Here is a 22,470-nt window from a genome sequence, read left to right as displayed (position 1 = left end):
ATTGCAAGTGTTACTTTGTAAAATGGGGGGTGAGAAATTGGGGTTGGGGAATGTGAAGGGAATAAGAGGAGGGCAGAGTTTGGTAAGAGAGTTCACACAATGCCAGATACAGAGAAAGCTGACCAGGCAGGTGCTCAGCAGCTAGCATCCCTAGTCCTTAGTTCTGTTTCTGCTGTGGCTTCTCTGCTGGTATATAGTGACCCCTGCTGCAAAGGAAAACAGCTGAGAGAGAGAGAGAGAGAGAGAGAGAGAGAGAGAGAGAGAGAGAGAGAGAGAGAGAGAGAGATCAAGATCGACCCAGTCCACGAGTGGGGCCTGATTCTACCAGAGACCTGTCTGGAAGTCCTGAAGCCAACCAAGGCACCTCAAGGACTTGACCCTGTGATTTAGCAGAGTCAAATACCAGGTGATGATGAGAGATCAGATTCTTTGATTATCTGGATGCCTTTTGATAGCCCCATTTAAAAGAGGAATTACTCATTGCCCCCATGCTAGAGCTCTTAAATAAGATGGATGTGGAATAACTCAGGGCCTTTTAGAGTGACTTCTTTAAAAAGGGGTTTGGGGGGGTGGGGTATGGATGGAGTGTTAGTTTCCTTTTTGTTGTTGCCATTTAATAATTCTGTTTCCCTAAAAAGATGTTGGATAAAAAAGGTTGAAGAAATAATAATGGATTACATTTATGATATATAGGTGAAGTTAATAGAGAAGCAACCTTAGAACCAGGTAAAACTGACATCCAGGACATTTTTGACTCATAATGTCTGTGGGACCTTGGACAAATATCATCTCTAAGCTACAGGCAAGTCTCTAAGATTGTCTTTTGGAAAGAGGGTGCCACCATACATTGGAAGATGTATGACTCTTTGTGATCTTATTTGAGGTTTTCTTGGCAAAGATATAGGAGTGGTTTGCCATTCCCTTCTTCAAGTTCATTTTACAGATGAGGGAACTGAGGCAAAAAGGATGAAATGTCTGGTCCAGGATCATAAAGTAAGTAACTGAGTCCAGCTTTGAATTCATGAAAAGGAATCAAAGTTTGGCACTCTATCCACTGTGCTTTCTCAAACAGAGTTAGTTATTTGTAAATAGATGTTATATGTAACTTACAGTTGTATGTAAATATATGTATAATAGAAATATATGCATTATATGTATGTTACACATATATTATCATTCAATACCCACAACAGCCCCATAAATATAGTGTAATTATAATTAGCCCCACTTTAGATATGAGAAAACTGAGGTTTAAAGAAATAAAGTCATTTGTCCAAGTTCATATGACCAATAAATTGCCATAGCTGGGTTTTAAACCCAGGCTTATTAGCTACAAGTCCATATTCATTGCTTTAAGTCATAGAGAGAGAAAAGAATGGTCTAAGAGGGTACCTGATGCAATCTGGTAAAGGGCAGTCTAAACCTGCAAAACAGGGTCTCTGATAAAGAAGGGTAGCATCTTGATGGGGTACAATGAACCCCAGAGGACAAGTACACTTTGTCCTATGGCTTAATGACCTTTTCTTCTTGCCCAGTCCAAAAATTCTAGAGCCAGTATTTGCCTTAAAGACCAGCAAAAATGCATAACTGGCCTTACTTGAGACCTTGAAGGAGTAGTGGTGGAGGGGAATGCAGGAGTGGTTTCTTGATTTACATGAGCTTACCCTGTGCAAATAATGGTAAAAATGGATGAATGTAATGGGTGAGAATGAATGTATAAGTTGTGCTTCAGGTAAAGTGTTCCTATATTCCAGCCACAGATGATTTTCAGACAGTCAGCAATATTTCTGCATGAGCCTGGGGAAAAAATGTATTTTCTTTAAGCATGCTAGAGAAGCAAATCCCAGATATCAGAACTGACAAATTGGAAATTGGCACACTCAGGTAGAGAAGGTGGGAATTGGTGACAGTTTGAACATAATATAATGGATTTTGCCACACCTTCCTAGAAATAGTCTGAGAGCAGACTCCAGATATGTGGGCACATCATCCCTACTTCTACTGACTTGTTAATACTGCCTTTGAAATTTCCTTTCCTTTTGTTTCTTTCTAACTCAATCTTGTCCATCCTTTAAGCTGAATTGTACAGTGGTTAGAGCACTGAGTCTGGAGTTAGGAAGACGGGTTCAAATCCAACCTCAAACCCTTTGCTCTATTTGTGTGACTTTTGAGAAATCATTCAGTCTTGTCTGCTTCAGTTTCCAAAGGTGTAAAAGGGGATCAAAACAATACCTTCCTCCTGGAGCTGTTGTGAGAATTAAATGAGATAGTTATAAAGTGCTTAGCACAGAGTTAAATGATTAATAAATGTTCCTCTCTCCTTCCCTTCCTTCCTTCCTTCTTTTGTTCCTTTTTTCATTTCTATACTGTACAAATGATTACGTTCTGCTTTATCCTATTCCACAATAGAATCACAAAATCTCCAAAATATTCCAATTTTCTGTCCTGCATTCCTGACAAAGGGTCATCCAGTCTTTGCTGACAGACCTCCATGGAAATGAAAGCTCACTATGTCCTGAGGCAGCCCATTCCACTTTTGGATAACTCTAATTGTTAGATAGCTTTTCTCTACATGAAATATAAATCCATCTCTCTGTATCTTATACCCATTCCTCCTATATCTGTGATTTGGGCTTAAGAAGAAAAAGTTGAATAACTTCTCACATATTAGTCCTCCCAATCCTCAAAGAATGCAATAATGCTGTCCTCCTATGTCCAACACAAGATTGTGTAGGATCCTGTGGACTATTCCCTGCAGCTCTCTATTTCTCTTGTGTCTCCCTTAGCACACACAAAAGTACAAGTCATGGAGGAGCTATTTGGTTACGACAGCTAGCATTGACATAGTGCTTTAAAATGTTCATAGTGTTTCAGATCAATGTTCATAGTGTTTTCAGCTCAACCCCATGAAATAGTTGATATTATTATCCCTATTTTACAGATGGGGAAACTGAGACTTCCCTGGAGTCATATAGCCAGTAACTATCTACAGAAAAACTTGTACCCAGATCTCCCTGATTCCATCTCCAGATTCTATCAACTATATCACATGGTTACATCAATATATTTATTTGGTGAGAAAGACCAACTATCCTAAGAAGATAGCCTACAATTGATTTAATGAACTTCCAACTACAATTTCCAAAATCTGTTTAATTTTCATTTGGCAAAATCTAGCCTGAATAGTGAGGCAAATCTATAACCTAAATTTGATTCAATTTAGTTTAGTTCTGGAATCAGGGTGTATGCCACACATGTACATAGTCAACACCCTGAATGATTTAATGATCTCTTGATCTGGGCTCCCCAATGAAGAATTTTAATATCTCTTCCACCCAGATTGGAAGCATTTGGGAAACTTGGACTGAAAAGAGCTTCCTACTCCATATATAAATCTTTCAGACGTTATGGAAGACGCCTCACATTTTCAAAGTCTCTGTTGAATATTAAAAAAAAAAGCTAGCAGATTCCAACTTGGCAAACCCCTCCTGTTCTTCTGGGGTGGGGAATCAAGACAGCATGTGTCTCATGTACCACCTCAATTCATATCAGGCCTTCCTTCCTGGCAGGAACCAAGGGAACTGCTCTGAGGTCCTGTTGTTGTTGTCCTTGTTGTTTCGGTTGACACAATCAAAGGGTTGTGACAGAGAATTCTGAATGCCTGGCAAGTGAGAGAAAGCACCAAGAATCCAGATACCAAATCATATGTCAAAGTAGTCAACCCTATGAGTATCAACACTTGGCAGGGATAAAGGGTGTATATGTTACCACAGCACCCATAACTCAAGGCCTGACAACTAATGTGGGTTTAAAGTGTCTATTTATTTTAGGATTTCAAAATAAAAATTTAAAGTATGGAAGTGGCAATATGGAGTCATCTTTCATGCCCTTCAAGATAACTCTCTAACCTTTTAACCTGAAATAGGTACAGCATGGACTCAGATAATATTTTTATTGTTTTAAATTAAAGAACATTTCCAAATTGCTTAATAAAATGTTCATTGAAAAACAAAATGTACATAGTAATTAGTTTAGGTGCATAGTTTAGTAGAAAGAATATTAGATTTATTATCAAAAAGTCTAAGTTCTAATACTGACTTGGCTATTTATTAGCAAATATGGTATCTCTGAGGACCTTATTTCTTTTCTGCAAAATGAGGGACTTGCATTTGATAAACAGAGAACCAAGGGGATTGAAGAAACCTTCTTGCAAGGGAGTTAGTTGGTTCTTATGTTAGATAGTAACAGTTCTTATATCCTCATTTGGCAATGTTCCACACCCTTCAAGTCCTCCAGTCAGATTCAACTCAATAACAATGTGTCTTTACAATTAAGTTGATCTTGCAACTAAAATAGTCTTTTAATCTATGACCTCTGATACCTTATAAGTGCTTTATTAAGAAGAATCATTTCCTTGGGGCAGCTAGGTGTTGAAGTAGATAGAGCATTGGCTCTATCTGGAGTCAGGAGTACCTGAGTTCAAATTCGGCCTCAGACACTTAATAATTACCTAGCTGTGTGGCCTTGGGCAGACCACTTAACCCCATTGCCTTGCAAAAACCTAAAAAAATTAAAAATAAAAAATAAGAATCATTTCTTAGTATTTTCATTTTTTTCCTGATAATGATCTCTTTACCTTTCTCTATCATACATATTGCCAAAAAGCATCTGGGCTTCCTAAAGTTCTGATTGAAAATTTTACATATTTTTTTATTTTTGTAAGGCAAAATAACCTTGCAAAAATTAAGGGTTAAGTGACTTGCCCAAGGTCACATAGGTAGGTAATTGCTAAGTATCTGAGGCTGGATTTGAGCTCAAGTCCTTCTGACTCCAGGGCTGGTACTTTATCCACTATACCACCTAGCTGCCCCCAATCCTAGACATTGTAACAGTGGACCCAAGTCTTGATTTACACCTTATTATCAGTGACTACTTGTCTCTCTCATCATCTCTATGAGCCTGTGAACTCCTAGATAGCTGGGATGTGTTTTATGTTGCCCATCTACTTTAAAGGGCTTACTGTGGGTGTTCTGTTCAATATGGTGACTAGTGACTGATTGACTTGTATAAACTTCAGAAATGAACCCAAGAAAGTATATATCTTTCCAGTTCCACCAACATGATAAATAACAAATACTTATTTCCTGGGTGAAAAAGACATTTCTATGTAGTTAATGACTTCTTTCTGAATTGGTCAGTCTTACAAGACCACATAGTGAAATGCAAAGAATAACCAATTCATCAAGAATAAAAATATTTATTAGGTAACCCATGTTTCATTCTTCTGACACCTGTTCTTTGTCTCATTGAAACCCACAATCCTCCATTTCCTGGTACTTTTTCCAGGTTTTCTTTCCTGCTCTGACTTAGTTTTCCCCCTCCCCAACTCAAACTAATAGTTAACATTGCAACTTAATATATATCTCTTAAATTCCTTGCCCCTTGTCCTTGTATGGATCTTTTGTGCCAGACTTTGGCCCTTGATTACTTTCATTATTGGCTTCCTCTTACTACTACAGTGACTTTCTGAAGAGTTGAAACAAATATCACAATCCTGCTGACTGAGTAGACTACAAATACACGTTACTCAAACTAAACTGAACTTTTGCAGCAATAGCAGTTATTTTATTCCTCCTTAGTTAATTCCTTATATAAGCTATTTATAACCTTATTTCCCCTCCTCAATCCCCCAGTCTGTTCACTATCTTTATTCTGTTCAGCTGATATTTTCCTACTGAATTTCCTCTTATTTTACTGAAAAAGTTGAGGCCACTTGATGTGATTTCCTTCTTACTCAATTCTCTTCATCCATAACCCTTTGACATCCTCTTTTCCCTCAAGACTGACAGAAAATTTTTTTTTGTTTATTTACCGAAGTCAGTATGCACTCGATCCTATTCTCTCCCTTCTTCTGCAGATTGCATCCTCCATTATGCCCTCCCTCCCCTTCAGCTGGTCTTTATCAACTTATTCCTTTCCTACTGCCTTCAGATACCCCCAAATCTTCCTTAAAATTATTTTATAAAAAACTTTCACTAGACCATACCATCCCCTCAGACTATCTTTCTATGTTTTATCTTTTTCTGTTAAACTTCTTGAAAAAAAAATTATCTCTTCTTAGTTCTTCCACTTCCTCTTTTCTTAATTTGTAGTCATTTGCAACCTGGTTTTCAATCTTATAACTCAGCTTAAACTACCTTCTCCAAAGTTACAATGACCCCGTAATTGCAAAATAGATCGATCTTTTCTTAGACTTTTTCTTTCTTTGAACTATCTACTACATCTGGGACTGTTGACCACCCTCTCCTCCTGTTTATTTTTTTAATCTCCTTGTTTTTATGACAATATTCTCTCTTGGTTCTCCATTGATCTATCTTACTGGTTCTTATTCTTCTCTGTTGATTCATATCCACATAACAACCTTTTAATTAGTCTTCCTGAGGATTCTTTCCTGGTCTCTATTTTCTTCTCCCTCTATATTCTATTTTAGTAACTATATCAGTTTCCAAGGATTTATCTTTCATTTCTACTTTAAGGACCCTCAGATCAGATCTACATATTCACCTCAATTCTTATCTCCATCCTACAAATTGCAGTCCCTTATCACTAATTTCCATTTTATCTATAATATACTAGAAATATTTTGAACTCAACATGTCCAAAATTAGATTCATTAACTTTTCCACTTAACATTCCCCTCTTTTGAACTTCCCTATTTCTGCCAAAGTTGCTACCAAACTGCTAGTGTCTTAGGTTATAATTTTGACATTAACCTCAATTCCTCACTTTTTCTCACCCTGCCTATCAATCAGTTGCCAAATCTTGCCATTGCAACTTTTCTAACATGTCTAGCATCAAATCCCTTTCTTCACTCCTAGTTATCAATTTACCTCAGACCCTCAATGCAATAACTTTCTAAATGCTCTCTTTGTTTCAAATATTTTACAAGTCTTGTTCATTCTACACTTTGTGTCCAAGGTAATTCTCCTTAAGCTCAGATTTGACCTTATATCTCCCCTTGTCAACCAATTCTAGGCTTACAATTACCTTATTATAAACTGTTAACTCTTCCATTTAGCTTATGTAGCTCTACACAACCTAACTTTGACCTACCTTTCCCACTTCTTTGAATATTACTCTATTATAATATACAATCTAGCCAAACTTTTCTTCCTTTTGTTCCTCTCTCAATATTCCAATTTCAACTTTCAGTGATTTTTGCACTAGACATTTCCCATGAATACAACCTCTCATTTCAGAGAATCCTGAAAAGACTTGCATGAACTGATGCTGAGTGAGATGAGCAGATCAGAAGAACACTGTGCACCCTAACAACAACAGGGAAGTGATGATCAGCCTTAATGGATTTGCTCATTCCATCAGTGCAACAATCAGGGACAATTTTAAGGTATGTGTGATAGAGAATACCATCCGAAGAAAGAACTGTGGAATTTAAACAGAGACCAAATACTATTACCTTCATTTTTTAAGTGTCTTATGTACTACATAATTTTGCTATCTCTAACATTTTATTTTCTACTCAAGAATATGATTTCTCTCTAAATACATTAAATTTTTATAAATGTATAGCATGCAAACAACAACAAAAAAGAAACCAAGTAAAATATTTCAGTGGAGATAATGTTTGACCTGGAGTGAGGAGACTTGCTTTCAAATCAGACTTTAGACATTTGCTTCCTGTGAGAACTTGGGTAAGATGCCTAGCCTCCCTCAATCTCAGCTTCTTCCTCATAAAAGTGCTCAAATAGTATCTGAAATATAGTGGGACTTAAATAAATGCCTATGTTCTTCTCTTATCCAAAAGTGATTTGCAAACTTTAAAATGCTATATAAATGCTAACTATTATTAGAGAAATATGTTTACATATGTATATTTATATATAATTTAATATATTTTAATACATTATTGTTGTTGTTATTAAAAATCCTGATTTATAGACTTAAAATAAAAACCATAATATCACATTGCAAATGCAGGAAAGGAATCCCAGAGCTATAGTGATATAATCTCACTATCCTGATTTACTTTATATGACAGGATAATCAATAACTAATAAATAGGTTTGAAAAGCAAAAAAATAATGAATGCACCCTCTCCTTACCTCCACTTTATAGTATCCTGTTGTCTTAAAATATAGCTTATGCATCATCTTCTGCATGAAAGTTTTCTTAATCCATATCTCTGCTCTAATTGCTGCTGGTCTCCTTTTCAAACTAACTTGTATTTTATTTATATGTGTGTATGTATTTGTAGGATACATATATGTGTATGTGTATTCATGCATGCTTCACATTTACATGTTCATGTGTCCCAATTCTGGTACATTTTAGATGGGTAATCTTAGATAAGTGATTTAATTTCTTTAAATATCAATTCTCTACTGTACAAATAGAGTTCAATCAATCTAGCAACAAATATTTATCAAGCATCATATATGTGCCTGGTGTCAGAGAAAATAAAATAGCCTCTTCCCTAAAAGAACTTCTATTCTACCAGAGGGAACATATAAGTATATATAAAAATTATTAAATAAATAAAAGATAATTTAAGCAGGGAGACACTGGTCCCTTGAGGACTCCCTAATGGGCTTGTGGATTGCTTGAGATAGGTTTTGTAAGAACATAGGGATACTAAAAGGTAGCAGCACTGGACAGTTAAATCAGTTAACAAAGAATTGCTTAAGTGTCTACTATGGTCCATACAGTGTGCTAAATGATTAGGTTATTGGATATTATTTTAACTATAACTAGATGCCTGTAAGGTCCCTTTTAACTCTCGGATTCCATACTTCTGCTATTCTATGAATTGAAAAGGAATTGTCCTACAGCCATGAAGGCAATGATAAGAGTTAGAATGTCCTACATGAAGAATAGTAAGATATCAGTTTGGCTGAATTGTAGTGTGCACAAATGGGGAGCAATATGCAATAAATCTAGAAGGATAGGTTGGAGCCAGGTTAAAAGGACTTTAAATGCCAAGGGAGTTTGTACTTGATCCTAGAGGCAATAAGCCAATAAAATTTATTGAGCAAGTGATTAAAATGGTTAGACTGTGTGAATAATGCTTGAACTAAGTGATTACCAGAGCTGTTTCAGGGCAAATATTCTAAAAACCTTAAAGCACAACAGAAATGTAAGTTACTAATATTGTGTATTCTTTACTAGAAGGATTTCAATATTTCTGTACACATATTATATAAATAAGATCTTTTGTAGAGAGATAGCACATTCTGAGCTAGGGAAAAATGCAAAAAAAAAAACTAAGGGACTAGAGATTTTGTTATGGAAGAAGAACCTAATAAACACAGGTTGATTGTCTACCAGTTCTTGCCTGCTTTACCTAGCCTCATTATTCTTAGCTTCTAAATCCATTTGTATTCCAATCAGAGAACTTATTACAAAGGATGAAGCTTAGATCTCACATAGTTCATTTCAGTCTGCATCTGTTCACTGAAGTCTTCCCAGGATTCTTTAAAGCAACATTTTCATCATTTCTTACAGCACAGTAGTTATTCTGTTTCATTTATATACTATAATTTCTTTAGCCTTTCTCCAGTAGTTTCTAAGTTTTTGCTACTTTGAAAAGAGCTACTATAAATATTGTGTTTACATGGGTTTATGAATGCCCTTTCCCCTCTCTTTGATCTCCTTTGGGTATCATCCTAGTCATGGTATCATTAGATAAAAGGGTATTAGTACATTTTAAGCATAGTTCCCAGTAACTTAACAGAATGCCTGTACCAGTTCACACTTTACTAGTAGTGATTGATGTGCCTGTTTTCCTAAGGCTCTTCCAATATTTGTTATTTTCCTTTTTTTTGTCAGCCTTGTCAATCTGAGGGGTATAAGGAAAACTTCAGAGTTATAGTAATTGCTATTTCTCAAATTGTTAGTGTTTTGAAGCTCTTATTTTAGGGAAAAATATGACCTGGATTTCTTTTTGAAACTAAATGTTCATATACATTCATGTAAATTGGGAAAGGCATTTATTCTTATGTTTAAAGTAATGATGAGACCTTTGCCAGAGAAACTTGCTACGAAGTTTTTTTTCCTACTTGCCTTATCAAATTTAGGTATATTGCTTTTTTAATTTTATGTAATCAGCATTGTCTATTTTATATGGCTATCCTTTGTTTTTGTTAAAGTTTTTTTCTATTTTATTCTACAAATGTTTTATGGTATCAATCTTTATGTTTAAGTCACGGGCCTATTAGGAACTTATATTGTTATATGGTGTGAGGTTTTGTTTTATACCTATTTTCTGCTAGACTGTTTTGGAGCTTTTCCAATAGTTTTTTCACCCTCAAATAATGAGTTCTTATCCCAGTGTCTGGGGTCTTTGTACTTACCTAGAATTCTTTAAAACTGATATTATTGGGGTGGCTAGGTGGCATAGTGGATAAAGCACTGGCCCTGGAGTCAGGAGTGCCTGGGTTCAAATCTGGTCTCAGACACTTAATAATTACCTAGCTATGTGGCCTTGGGCAAGTCACTTAACCCCATTGCCTTGCAAAAAACCTAAAAAAAACCTGATACTATCTTCCTTCTCTTTCATAAGGAAATATTGCTTTTAATCTTGCAACAACTTTCTCTCTATTAACTTACATTTTATTCTTATGCCCTTGTCTATCATTTGACTCTTTTCAGTTATGAATAACATGTTTATTAGACATTTTAGGGACTCTTTGTAATGGTTTGTGATATAGCATCCATGATATTTATCAACTAAATATATAAATGAGATTATTGTCATTGATATCTATGTCATGTCTCCTATTCATATCTAAATTTTCATCAAAAAATGTGAGGTTGAAGTTACTTTTACTTTCTTGTCATATTCTTTTCTTGTTTTTCTTCTAGTTCTATATAAATTTTGATTTACACTAACAAGTTAGTGGACTTCTGAACTCAAAGTATGAATACAAGAATGACTATCAATCTAACAACAAGGGGTATGTATGTGTGTGTGTTGATATATAATTGATTTGATTTGATTTTGATGTTTACCTCACCTAGCTTCTTTTAGTTCATTTCTCAAAAAAAATTTATATACCATTGTGAAATTTCTTTGGTTTTGGCAAGTGTTTGGCCTATTCCAGTCTTGGGGGAGCTTTTCTGGAAGACACTTAGAAAGGTCATTCACTTTTGCTAGTATTGACCTGAAGCCCTGAGCCCACACACCCTTTTTTCCTGAGCTTTATACCTATTGGCTTTATTCTGAGTTCTGAAGCCAGAACATTCTGTAATCCTTAAAAGTAAATAGAGCATATTTGCTAGGTGTGTAGGCACACTGATTGCAAGGGCAAACACACCTTTGGAAAGGAGTGGACCAAAGGTATTTGGGAAGAAAAGCAGAGCACTTATTCTGGAAGCAACTGGGACCCTTCAAAAGCAAGCAATGATTCTATTGCGATGCACTGATTCTTATTGCTTTTCACTTGTTCTTGTTATTCCTATTTAATATAAGAATACAGTGAAGCAGATTTCTTTTATTATAATGACTACCTTGGGGATTCCTAATTACACAGAGAATTTGTCTTGGTGTAATCTGCTGACAGCAGCATTTATTTATTTATTTTAAAGGCACAACATCAAACCCTTCTCCAGTTACTCATTCAAAAACCAAACATTTTACTTTAAATATGTAGTTCCCTCCCACTTCAAAATCAATTCTGACCTTTACGTGATACTTCAAGAATACAATGGTATAAAACAAGAGAAAAGAAGAGAGAGAGCATGGCTTTGTAGATAGGGTTAGGATCTCTGGAATGAAAGCAAAGGGGTCAGAAACCTTCAGAGCAAGATTTACTGAACATTAGATAAAGCAGATTGGATTTGAAAGTTCAGACTGAATGGGGCTAAGGGGACCAGGGTTTCATAACCAAAAGTTTTGATGCCCTCTACTGCTTATAACAATATGGGAACAAGTAGCTTTCTAATCCATCATTTATGAGAGATCTTCTCACCTTTCCCCCAAGGCTGTCTGCGTTGAATACTGTAAGAAAGGCTGGGGGGCTAGGAATCAAGAAACTTGGCTTTTAGTCCTTGTTCTGTTTATTACTGGCTAGATTTGTGACTTTAGACCTAGAAGGCTCATATAACTCACTTCTTCAAAAGAAAGCGGAGACCCCAAATGATTGTTTAAGATCAATTCATCAACAATAATTTATTAACCATGGAGGCGCTAGGTGGCAAAGTGGATAGAATATCAACCTAGTACTTAGAAGGACCTGAGTTGAAATTTGACTTCAGATGCTTAATAATTACCTAGCTGTGTGACCTCGGGAAAGTCTCTTAACCTGATTGCTTTGCAAAAACAACAAAAAATAATAATTTTTTAACCATCTGCCAAGTCCTTTGCTGAATGGTAGGGGTATAGTGACAAAAATGTAAAGTCTCTTCCCTTAAGGAGTTTATATTCTATCAGAAGAAATAACATATGCATTAATCAATATATAAAAATAAATACAGGGTAGATTGTTTATGCATGAGAGTCACTGTCACCTGAGAAAATCAGAAAACATTCTGTAATAGAGGGCATTTAAGCAGAGTTTTGAAAGAAATAAAATATTCTAAAATATATTTCAGTCACAAGGGTTAAGCCATGTAAAGACTGAGACAGAGAGAACATCTGTTGCATACAATAATCAGGATGTCAGTTGTTTATAAAATATTTAAATCATTTTTCAAATTATAGCGCACACACACACACACATATATATACATGTATATATATATATATATATATATATATATATATATGAATCACTTTTCTGATTATTTGGAGGGGAAGTGATTTTGCCATATGCCATAAATTCAGGATGGTTTTGGGATCCTCAGGATCCAGGGATAAAGGGTCCTGTCCTGTCAAAGACACACCCTAGGTTAGGAAAGTGGTTGAACCCACTCAGAGAGGAAATAAATTTCTGATTAACTTTTTTCTATGATATCTATCAATTTACTTCTATCAATAGAGGGGAGTGAGAGTCATGGACCTTAGGCATTCAAGTTGAGGACCAGAGAACAACTTTGCCAGGAAGACGCATGCATTGAGGATAATAGAAATAAAGGTCTAGGAGAGGTCTATTGGCTCTTGTCATGAGGTCTGGGATTCCTTGGCATAGGTGTATTCTCTAAGGTAGAACTGATGAAAAAGATGGAGCTAGTGGAATATGCTTTAGTAGATCCCTCTCCCCACCCCCAAAGAGATGGAGGGTGAGATAAGAATATAAAAGATTTTCAAAGTTCTGAGAATATGTAAACCTTAATATCAGGGTATGAGAAAGACCTCCAAGACCCAGAAAGAGAAGAAAAATTCCTTTCTTACTAGAAGTTTGGGGGCAAGGGAGTCTCTAGGTTCTTTCTATGCCATAACTAAGTATAAGCTATTCCCAAGGGACCAAGTTGGGTAGTTATAGGAAGAAAGTCCTGACCTATGCCCCAGTATCCTATACTGTATCCTATATGTCAGAATGCTAAAGAAGCAGATTTCATAGGTGTGAAAATTACAGTCCCAGCCAAACAAATTTATTGTAAAGGAATGAGTTAAAATTGAAGTGAAGGCCAGAAAAAAATACATCAGATAGGAGAAAACTACAGACAACAGGTAGACTAGGATGAACTATCACAATTTTTATAACTTGTAATAGTCTTAACATTTCTATCCTTTAGCACAAATTCTTTCTTTCTTGGCCCTTAGCCCCACTCCTTTGCAATTTCCTCTGTGCTGCTTCATAGTATATCACTTAGAAGTTTGGTGGGCTGCTATTTTGGGATAAGGAGAGAAAGTATAGAAGGAAGGGATGGAAGTAAAGAAATAAGGAGGAAAAGAAAGAAGGTGAAAGTATGGGAGAAGGAAGGGGAATGAACTAAGGTCTAAGACCTACCTGCCTGGAAAATATGTTGATAAGAAACTGATATCCAAGTATCAATGTTCTATCTTTTGTCTCAAGGAGAATAAAGGAAAGTATTGATTGCTCACATAGCACCATACAGAATTTAAACCTTTTGGACATAACTCTACAAATTTTTAGAATTGAGAAAGCAATATGCAACTTTTCACTGTTTCATCTTCCTCAGAATTGGAAAATTTGCTAGGCTCTGGTCTACCTCAATAACCTCTAGTCCTGAAACGAGATATTGATAAAATGCTAAAGGTGGTGCCCATTGGGCGCAGATTTCCAGGCATCTAACAAATGTTCCATCTACCATCTACCTCTCTTCTATTACAGTCTTTCTTTCTCTGTCCTTTTCTCTCATAAACTCATCCACAGAAACAGGGAGCCAAGCTCAGTCTTATGCTTCAATGAGGGCCCCAAGCCCTCCTCTCTCATCCTGGGAGTCACCTCATTGCCCTCTTTCTTCCCTTCCTTCAAGGCTACTGATCTCAGAAGGTAAGGTGAGCAGTTGACCTTGTTGGAATAAAGGCGAACTTGGTTGTTCTACTCTTTGGAGGTAAGCCGGGGAGAATATTAGCCATCTAGATTGAATCTCCCTTTAAGGAATTCTTAACTTTTTATGTATTACAAATTCTTCTAGCAGCCTAATGAAGCCTGTGGATCCCTTTTCAGAAGAATCTTTTTAAATGCATAAACTCAAACATATACGCCTATACCAGAAACCAAAGTGTATTGAAATCATCATATTAAAAAAAATCTAGCAAACCCCTTTACAATCCCATATCTCAAGGCTCAGACATAGCAGAGGTAGATGAAGGAAAAGTCAGCTTGAGATTTAAGGGCTGAGTAGAACCCACATATCTTTCAGTTAATTAGTGTTGTGAAGTGTCCAAAGTGGCATGCTGAAGTCAGCTATTGTACGTGGTTGTCTCCCAGGCTCACTACTTCACCTTGGCTCCCCAGAGTGGAAAATTGGGCTTTGCTTGCCAGGATTAGTTTCACTAGGAAACAGAATATCCCAAAGGGAGTTTCTCACATTGTGGTGAAATAGTCAGACCATCAGGAGGCTCACCATAGTTGGATCTGGAAGCTGGCCCTGGCTTCACCCACCCAGCCTCAGGTTTCCTTTTGTTAATTCAAGGCTGCAAAGAACCTGCAACAGACTAGAGCTGAATTGGACCAAAAAAAAATCTATTCAAGCTAAAAATGCAGGGGCATTAGCTCCTCAGTGCTGTCACTGAAGAGAGATAAAATACGTCTGCTCTCAAGACCTGGTTGATGCTTGCAGTGTGATTATTTTTTTGGCTGGGAAAGCTGCTTAGCCGACAGAAAAGGGAACGTACCTGAACATTTATGAGTCGGCTTTTCAGAGACAGCGACCCTTCTTCCTCTTCACCACACTCTCTCTCCCCATCCTCCACTACCCCTCCTCTTCCCTTCTCTGGAAGGAAACACTTAGCAAAACTAAATAAATTATCAGCCTAGCCATGAAGAACTGCACTCTCAGGATAATGCAGGGGAATCTTGCAGTCATAAAGATGAGTCCATAGTGCTCAAACCATACAAAGGAGTGGTGGGGGCACTGCCTGGGCTTCTAAGGGGAAATGAGCTAAGAGATGAAAATATACCACATTACCCTCTTCACCTTCATAACTTCAGGGATGGAAATGTCCACACCTAGGGCTGTTTCTTTGACTCTCAAATCAGGTAGAAGGGTGATTATTGCTTGACTTCATTAATGTCAATACTTACAGAATTTGCAGCTTTTGTCAGTGTGGTTACTACTGCTGTTGACCTTGAACCCAATCCCTGCAGAAATATGGATCCATAATCTCCATAGCCAAAATAATAACAACAACAAGATAACAGCGACAATATCACCATCCTCTGATCAACTTGGTGATGAGTCTTCTGAGGTTTTCTGTTATCCTCAGGCAGCAGGCATAGTCCTTCCCTGGACCTCAGTTCCTTCTTGTCTCAGAGAAAAAAAAAAGACCTTCTTCAATGGCAAATACTATGCTTTATCTGTGGCCCTGATTTTTCCTTTCACCAAATGAAACTTCCCCATGAATATTTTCCATTCTTTTGTCCTTTATATACAAATATGCATATGACTTCCCTACCAGAAAAATTCTAGCCCTACCCTGGGCTACTCCTTTCAGTTATTTTTCTATCTTCTCTTTTTTAATGACCAGACATACAGAAATGATATTCAACAAGTGAAGACTTCTCTTTCTTATTGCTAATTCATTCTTCAACCTTGTGCAGTGAGACTTTTTAACCTGTACAACTCTATTTAATTTACCCTCTCCAAGAGCAACAAAGGTCTCCTAATTGCTACATTTAGTGGCCTTTTTCTCAGTCTTCTTCCATCTGCAAATCTTTGGTAATCTTATCAATATCCATGACTTCAGATAAAACCTCTATTTAGATGACCACCACAATTATTTCCAGAATTTAGCAGGTTACCAGTACATGTTTATATGTTTACATCACTTACATGTTTATTGACTATTTTACTGACTAATAGTAACGTCTCATTTAATAAACTATTGCTGTTATAATTTAATTTTTTTATTTTGATGTTTGATAGAGCTCTTATAAATTTTATGACAATTCGTGATTCTAAAATTAAATGTTTGGTAAACAGTTGAGGGGGTGGATTAGCATGACTAATTGTATTGGGATGCAGGTTCATCTCCCATAAACTCACTGAAAGTATCATTAGGACAGCTCTAGTCAGAAATAGGATGATAGGAATAACAGGTACTTTGCTGTTTCCCCATGGTTTTTATTTCTTCTATTAGATCGCTTTAATTTGGAAATTAGTGTTCAGTAGGTTCAGTAAAGCATTCTTCTGAAAATCTTATGAGTTATTATTCTGTCGAGGTAATTATGGGTAATAGTTTTACCTATGATACTGCTCTAGGACTAGTATATTTCATTTGTTGAATTTTCATAGTTATTTTGAGTTTTTCATTTTTAAGTTTGGGAATGTTACATATTAATTTATGAAAAGTAGTTAGCTTCTAGTATAAAACTCTGGCTACTTAATCATATCTTTACAGATATTCAATAGAATGACTTCTAATTTTTAACAATCTTCAGTGATGTTAAATAGTTTTTTTCATTTTATTTTAAAAACCAACACTTTTCAATTATTCTAGGATCCTTAAGAATAAGTTTTATGTAGTTTCTAAATACTATTATGAATGCCCCCATTTCAGTAAATATTCACTTGATCCAGTACCTTGTCTGACATCTCTTTATCAATATATTATTTACTGCTTATGTGTGGATATCACAATTGGAGATACTTTTGGTTCCCTTCTTAGACCAAGATATTTCTCTTGCTATTGTTATTCCATTATCTTCTTGCCTCAATAGAACTCCAAAAAGTAGAAAAGAAGACAAGTATGGACTTGTAGCTCATCCTATTGCCACGTTGTTTTAATTTCTTTCACTAAGCTTCTACATTCTAAAAGTTTTGCATTACCTTGGAAATAATAAGAATTTGATATGATAATATCAAAATGTTTTTAATTTTTTTTATGAATCAGTGTTTTGTCTGAGCAGTGATGGCCAACAAGCATGTCTGTGATAATTCTCAATTTCCTATGCAGATTACTGATGCAATTCTCAAGGATATTTTGTATTTATAGTATAGGAATTTGTTATCTCTTAGTTTATAAATTACAGGGAACTTCTGGTGTAAAATTCTAGCCATCTGATTATATCTAGGCATTTGACAGATGCTAAATTTTCACACCCTACAGTTGAACAGTTTCTATCACTGAGTTAATTGTTCTTTGACAATTAATAAATTCAGGCTTTTTAAAGATCACCTCTCTGAATTTTGGGGGTCAGTGATGTTATCTTGAATCTCTATCTTTAACCTCATTTTGTTTCTTTAAACATTTCTGCATGATTCAGTCATTTGTTACTGCTTTGTAGACATTGCTAGTCGACTTCATTTTGCTAGGTATATGGTGGATAGAACATTGGTTGGTATCAAGAAGACTTAACACTTAAGACTATGGGCAAGTCACTAAATCTTTCTGACTCAGTTTCCTCAACTGTAAAATTGAAATATTATTGTGAGGATGAAATGACATAAAGTTTATAAAATTCAATCCAGCAAATAGTAGGTTCTACATAAATGTTTATTCTTTTCTTCCATTTATGTGGATATTGTCTTTGGAACAGCTGTTTTTTATTGATTCAAATCTTATTTCTTAGTCACTTCAGAGGCTCCTTCTGGATTTAGAACAACTTTGGTTATAATTGAGAAGTTTCATAGTGAGGAAAAAAGCTTGTCAGACTGCTATTACTTTATGAAATCAGGTATATTTGTTTATATAAACATTTCTCTAAAGTTTTAACATCATTATTAGGTACTTTTATATATATTAGTTTTCTCTTTTTTGGTAGTAATTTTGTTTTACCTGCTGGGGTTTAGGGGTCTTGTGTTTTATTGCTAATGTTTAAATTTTTGTCTGAATATCTTCTGGAGCTCTTGTTTTCTATTTTATTGTCAAAAATATTCATTGAAACTGGTCTTGGGTGGGAGTTAAATGTTCTCATATTCTTCACATTTAGGGAAGTCAAACAGACTCTTAACATATATAACTTCAACTTTCACCTTGAAGTATCTTGCCTGGGAAGATCAAGATATTTGTAGGTATCACCTTTATCTTTTAACTCAATTTGGCCCCCAGATTCAAACTCAAAGGTTTCAATTTTGATTTTTTCCTTGACCCACATTAGAAATTGTTCACTTATGTCTAAGTTACATTTTGATGTGATTGGAAAGATTATTCAATAGATACCATAGCTATTTAGTAAGCATTTCCTCTAAGCCATCTAAGAACATCATTCATGTACATCTATGACTCTTTTACTTGAAAGCCATGCTCCTTTCTATTTAAGGGTGTTGTTAAAGGATCTCAAGCTGGGCCATATTTTTGCCAGACAGAAAAATAGGAGGCTTATATTATTATTTCTTGGACATTGTAATTATTATGTCAGTAGCTTATTTTAAATAGAGAACAATTTTCCCTATATAAACAAATTCTCCATAATTCTATGTTTAATTAGTTTTATATATTTACAATACAAGAGTATGAGTCAAGAATGCAAAACTTAGTCAAAAGCTTTGTGATGATCAAAAATATCAGTGTAGATGTTTTGGCATTTTGGGGTGGCTTGTTCAATAAACTAAACCGATGATCAGTAGCTCTTTATTACCCTTGGGTGTTTTGGCACATTGCTTTTGCTACTCAGCTTGTAAAATGGTTTTGTGTATTTGTTTATTAATTTATTGAAGTGAGATGAACTGTGAATGTTTTACTTAAGATACATAATTAGATAATTGACCTATATTTAAATAAATCAATAATATTCTCATCTTTGGTACTAAACTATATGATATCTTTCATTGAAAAAGATGAGCTCTGGTTAGAAAAAGTAGAAGTACTTTGCTACGTACATATATGCCACTGTGAAACATTTGAATTAAATGGTGAATAGTTTCTGAACCCTCCCCTCCCCCCAAATCCCCATACAGGTTTATTTTGTAGGGAAGCTTATGTTTCATTCATTTTCCTTGATATAACCTTTGTGTTATTCATTATATCAATAGTGTATAAACATTTTACTTCACATTTAATCCAACTTGTTCTTTTTTGCATGTTATACTTCCTTTGACCAAATAATTGACTAGAATATCTTTCTTTGGAGATTCCCTTTTCTCTAATTTCATCTCTTCTGAAATCTCTGTAGATAAATTTTTATTAATATTGACTTATATTTTGGAGGGATAGGTCCTGCTTTTATTTATTTTCTGTCTTAATCTCTTGGGTTTTGATTCTAATTGCTGATTAAGGCCATCAAGAATTGCTGATATATTTTTCTCTTCCAGATCTCATTCTTCAGTTTATTTTCCACTGTTTTAAATTGAGCAATATTGGGTTTGCTTTTTTATTGCCCATAATAGCTAGCTTTTGACATAAACTTCCAATAGCTTTCCACAGCTCTTTACCCTACTATGATAGTACTATATTTGACATCTGTCTCTAGGAATAGTCCTAGAATACTTTATCTTTCTTCCTGTGGTCCTAAGCAAAGTAGCAATAACAGTATTGTTTTTGGAAATTCTTTTGGGGGGCTTGCAAGGAACTGGGGTTACATGACTTGCCCAAGATCACACAGCTAAGTAAGTATTAAATGACTGATTCTGGATTTGAACTCAGATCTTCCTGATTCCAGGCCAATGCTCTATCCACTCTACCACCTAGCTGCCCCTGCAACTCTAGAAATATTTTTATAATGTCTGTTGAATATTAGAGGAGAATAGATTTCTCCATAATGATTTTCAGAATTGCTTTTTTCATGAAATTTGTCTTTTGCTGGCATACATGCCAGTAAACACAAAAAGATTTTTTGAAATTCCCTTCTAAGTATATATATACTCATCTCCTTTTCAAAATTATTTGTGACTTTACTTTTTAGTTTTGCTTTGTTTTCCCATCTATTTTGTTTTTAGGTAGTACTTCCAGAGTTTGGATAAAATTGAGATTTTCTATACCCTAATTATTTTAAACTTCTTTTATATATTTAAGCAATATTTCAATTTTCTCTTTAATTCATTTATTCTAGATTTATGAATAAAGTTACTTCTTGTGCTTGTTAAAGATATTGTTGACAAGAAGTACTATTAAGTCCTTGCCTATTACTGTTTAGGTTTATTTTCATTTTTGCCGTGATGGAGCACAGGTGTCCATTGTCGAATACTCAAGGTTTGGCTACCGTAGTGCTCAGCATCATCTGTAACAAACCATTTACAGAAGGTGAGATATTGGCATTTATAATGTGTTCTACTGTACCTTTTCTTTTGGTAATGGAACACAAAGGAGATCTTCGATGACAAACTTCTGTTGTGTTGATAACTGTTCTGAGTAGGACCAACCTTTAAGTCTATGGTGTACTTTTTTGGATTAAATTTTTCAGATTCATAGAACATTTACATCACATTGACTGGAATGCAAACCTGATCAATGGTAATAACAGAGTCCTACTGAGCAATATTTTAGTGTTCTTACTGGATCTTCACAGTTACTGTCATGTTCTTAGGGTACATTATTTCTCAACATCATATCACTATGACACTCCCTTACCTTTTTTATTGCTTCTATCTCAGATCCTAGAAATTAGGTTGGACTTTGAAAGCTTTGCAAATGATCAGTAGTATCCATTACTGTTCATGTTTTCTGTTGTTTTCATGAGAGAAAGGGAGAATTGAACTAAAAAATTGAATTTCTAAAACCAAATCCCTGAATGAGAGAACCAAATCAACCAATGTGGTAGCGTGTTATAATTCTGGATCAAATGACTTTTCTCTCTTCAGTCACAGAGTCCAGTATGTATGAGAAGCTAGATTTGAAAACAGATCTTAATGGTTCTAAATATGCTTCTTTATTCCTCCCATGCTATGTTTCTTTATAACAATGAAATCTTTTCTATAAAGCAAGTAATCTTAGAATATGAACTGTTTAATTAAATTATAAGCAATAAATAGTACTAGTAAATAATAGCTAGAATGATATCAGTACTTTTAGATTTGCAAGTATTTTTACAAATATTATGTCATCTTATTCTCACAACCCTGAAAAATAGATACTATTATTATCTTTATTATACGGATGAAGAGACTGAGGCAGACATGTCAGACTTTCCTATGGTTATTGAGCTAGTAAATAAGGTCAATCTAGGTCTACTATATAAATATTTTACTACTCTATTTCTTAGTCTGTATCAGACAGTATTGATGATTGTTACTTTATAATATAATTTTATATCTGGTATGACTAGGCTTCCTTCTTTTGCATTTTTGTCATTAATTCCTTTGATATTCTTGATCTTTTGCTCTTCTATATATAAATTTAGTTACTATTTTTTTCTTACTGACTAAATAATTTCTTTGAAAGTTTGATTGGTATGGATAATTTAATTTAGGTAGAATAGTCATTTTTATTATATTAGTTCAGCCTACCCATGAGCAATTTATATTTGCCCAGTTACTTAAATCTTATTTTATTTGTGTGAAAAGTGTTTTATAGTTCTTTTCTTAAAGTTTCTGATTCTGCCTTGGCAGGTAGACTCCCAAGTGTTTTATGTTGGCTAGTTATTTTAAATGAGGTTTCTCTTTCTATCTCTTGCTGTTCTATCTTATGACTTTGCTAAAGTTGCTAATTGTTTCCAGTAGTTTCTTAAAATGATTTTCTAGCATTCTCTGGGTATATTGTCTTATCATTTCCAAAAGAGTGAGAGTCTTGTTCCTTCATTATGAATTCTAATTCCTTCAATTGTTTTTCTTCTCTTACTGCTAAAGCTAAAATTTCTAATATGATATTGAATAAGACTGGTGATAATGGGCATACTTATTTCTCCCCAGTCTTATTGGCAGTGCTTCTAGTTTATCCTCATTGCACATAATGCTTGCTGATGGTGTTAGATAGATATTGCTAATCATTTTAAGGAACAATCCACTTAG

General features: G+C 35.0%; 1 long non-coding RNA gene across 1 annotated transcript in view; it reads left to right on the top strand.

The window, feature by feature from the left end:
- The window catches only part of LOC141514285 (uncharacterized), a 36,451-nt gene extending 29,053 nt beyond the window's left edge, over positions 1-7,398 (top strand). Inside the window, exon 5 of the long non-coding RNA XR_012475983.1 lies at positions 7,260-7,398. This is a non-coding gene — a long non-coding RNA (uncharacterized LOC141514285). The remainder of the gene's footprint in view (positions 1-7,259) is intronic.
- The last annotated feature ends 15,072 nt before the right edge of the window (positions 7,399-22,470 follow it).

Source organism: Macrotis lagotis, chromosome 1 (genome assembly GCF_037893015.1).
Source record: "Macrotis lagotis isolate mMagLag1 chromosome 1, bilby.v1.9.chrom.fasta, whole genome shotgun sequence".
NCBI lineage: Eukaryota > Metazoa > Chordata > Mammalia > Peramelemorphia > Peramelidae > Macrotis > Macrotis lagotis.
This window is presented reverse-complemented; position numbering and strand designations above follow the sequence as displayed.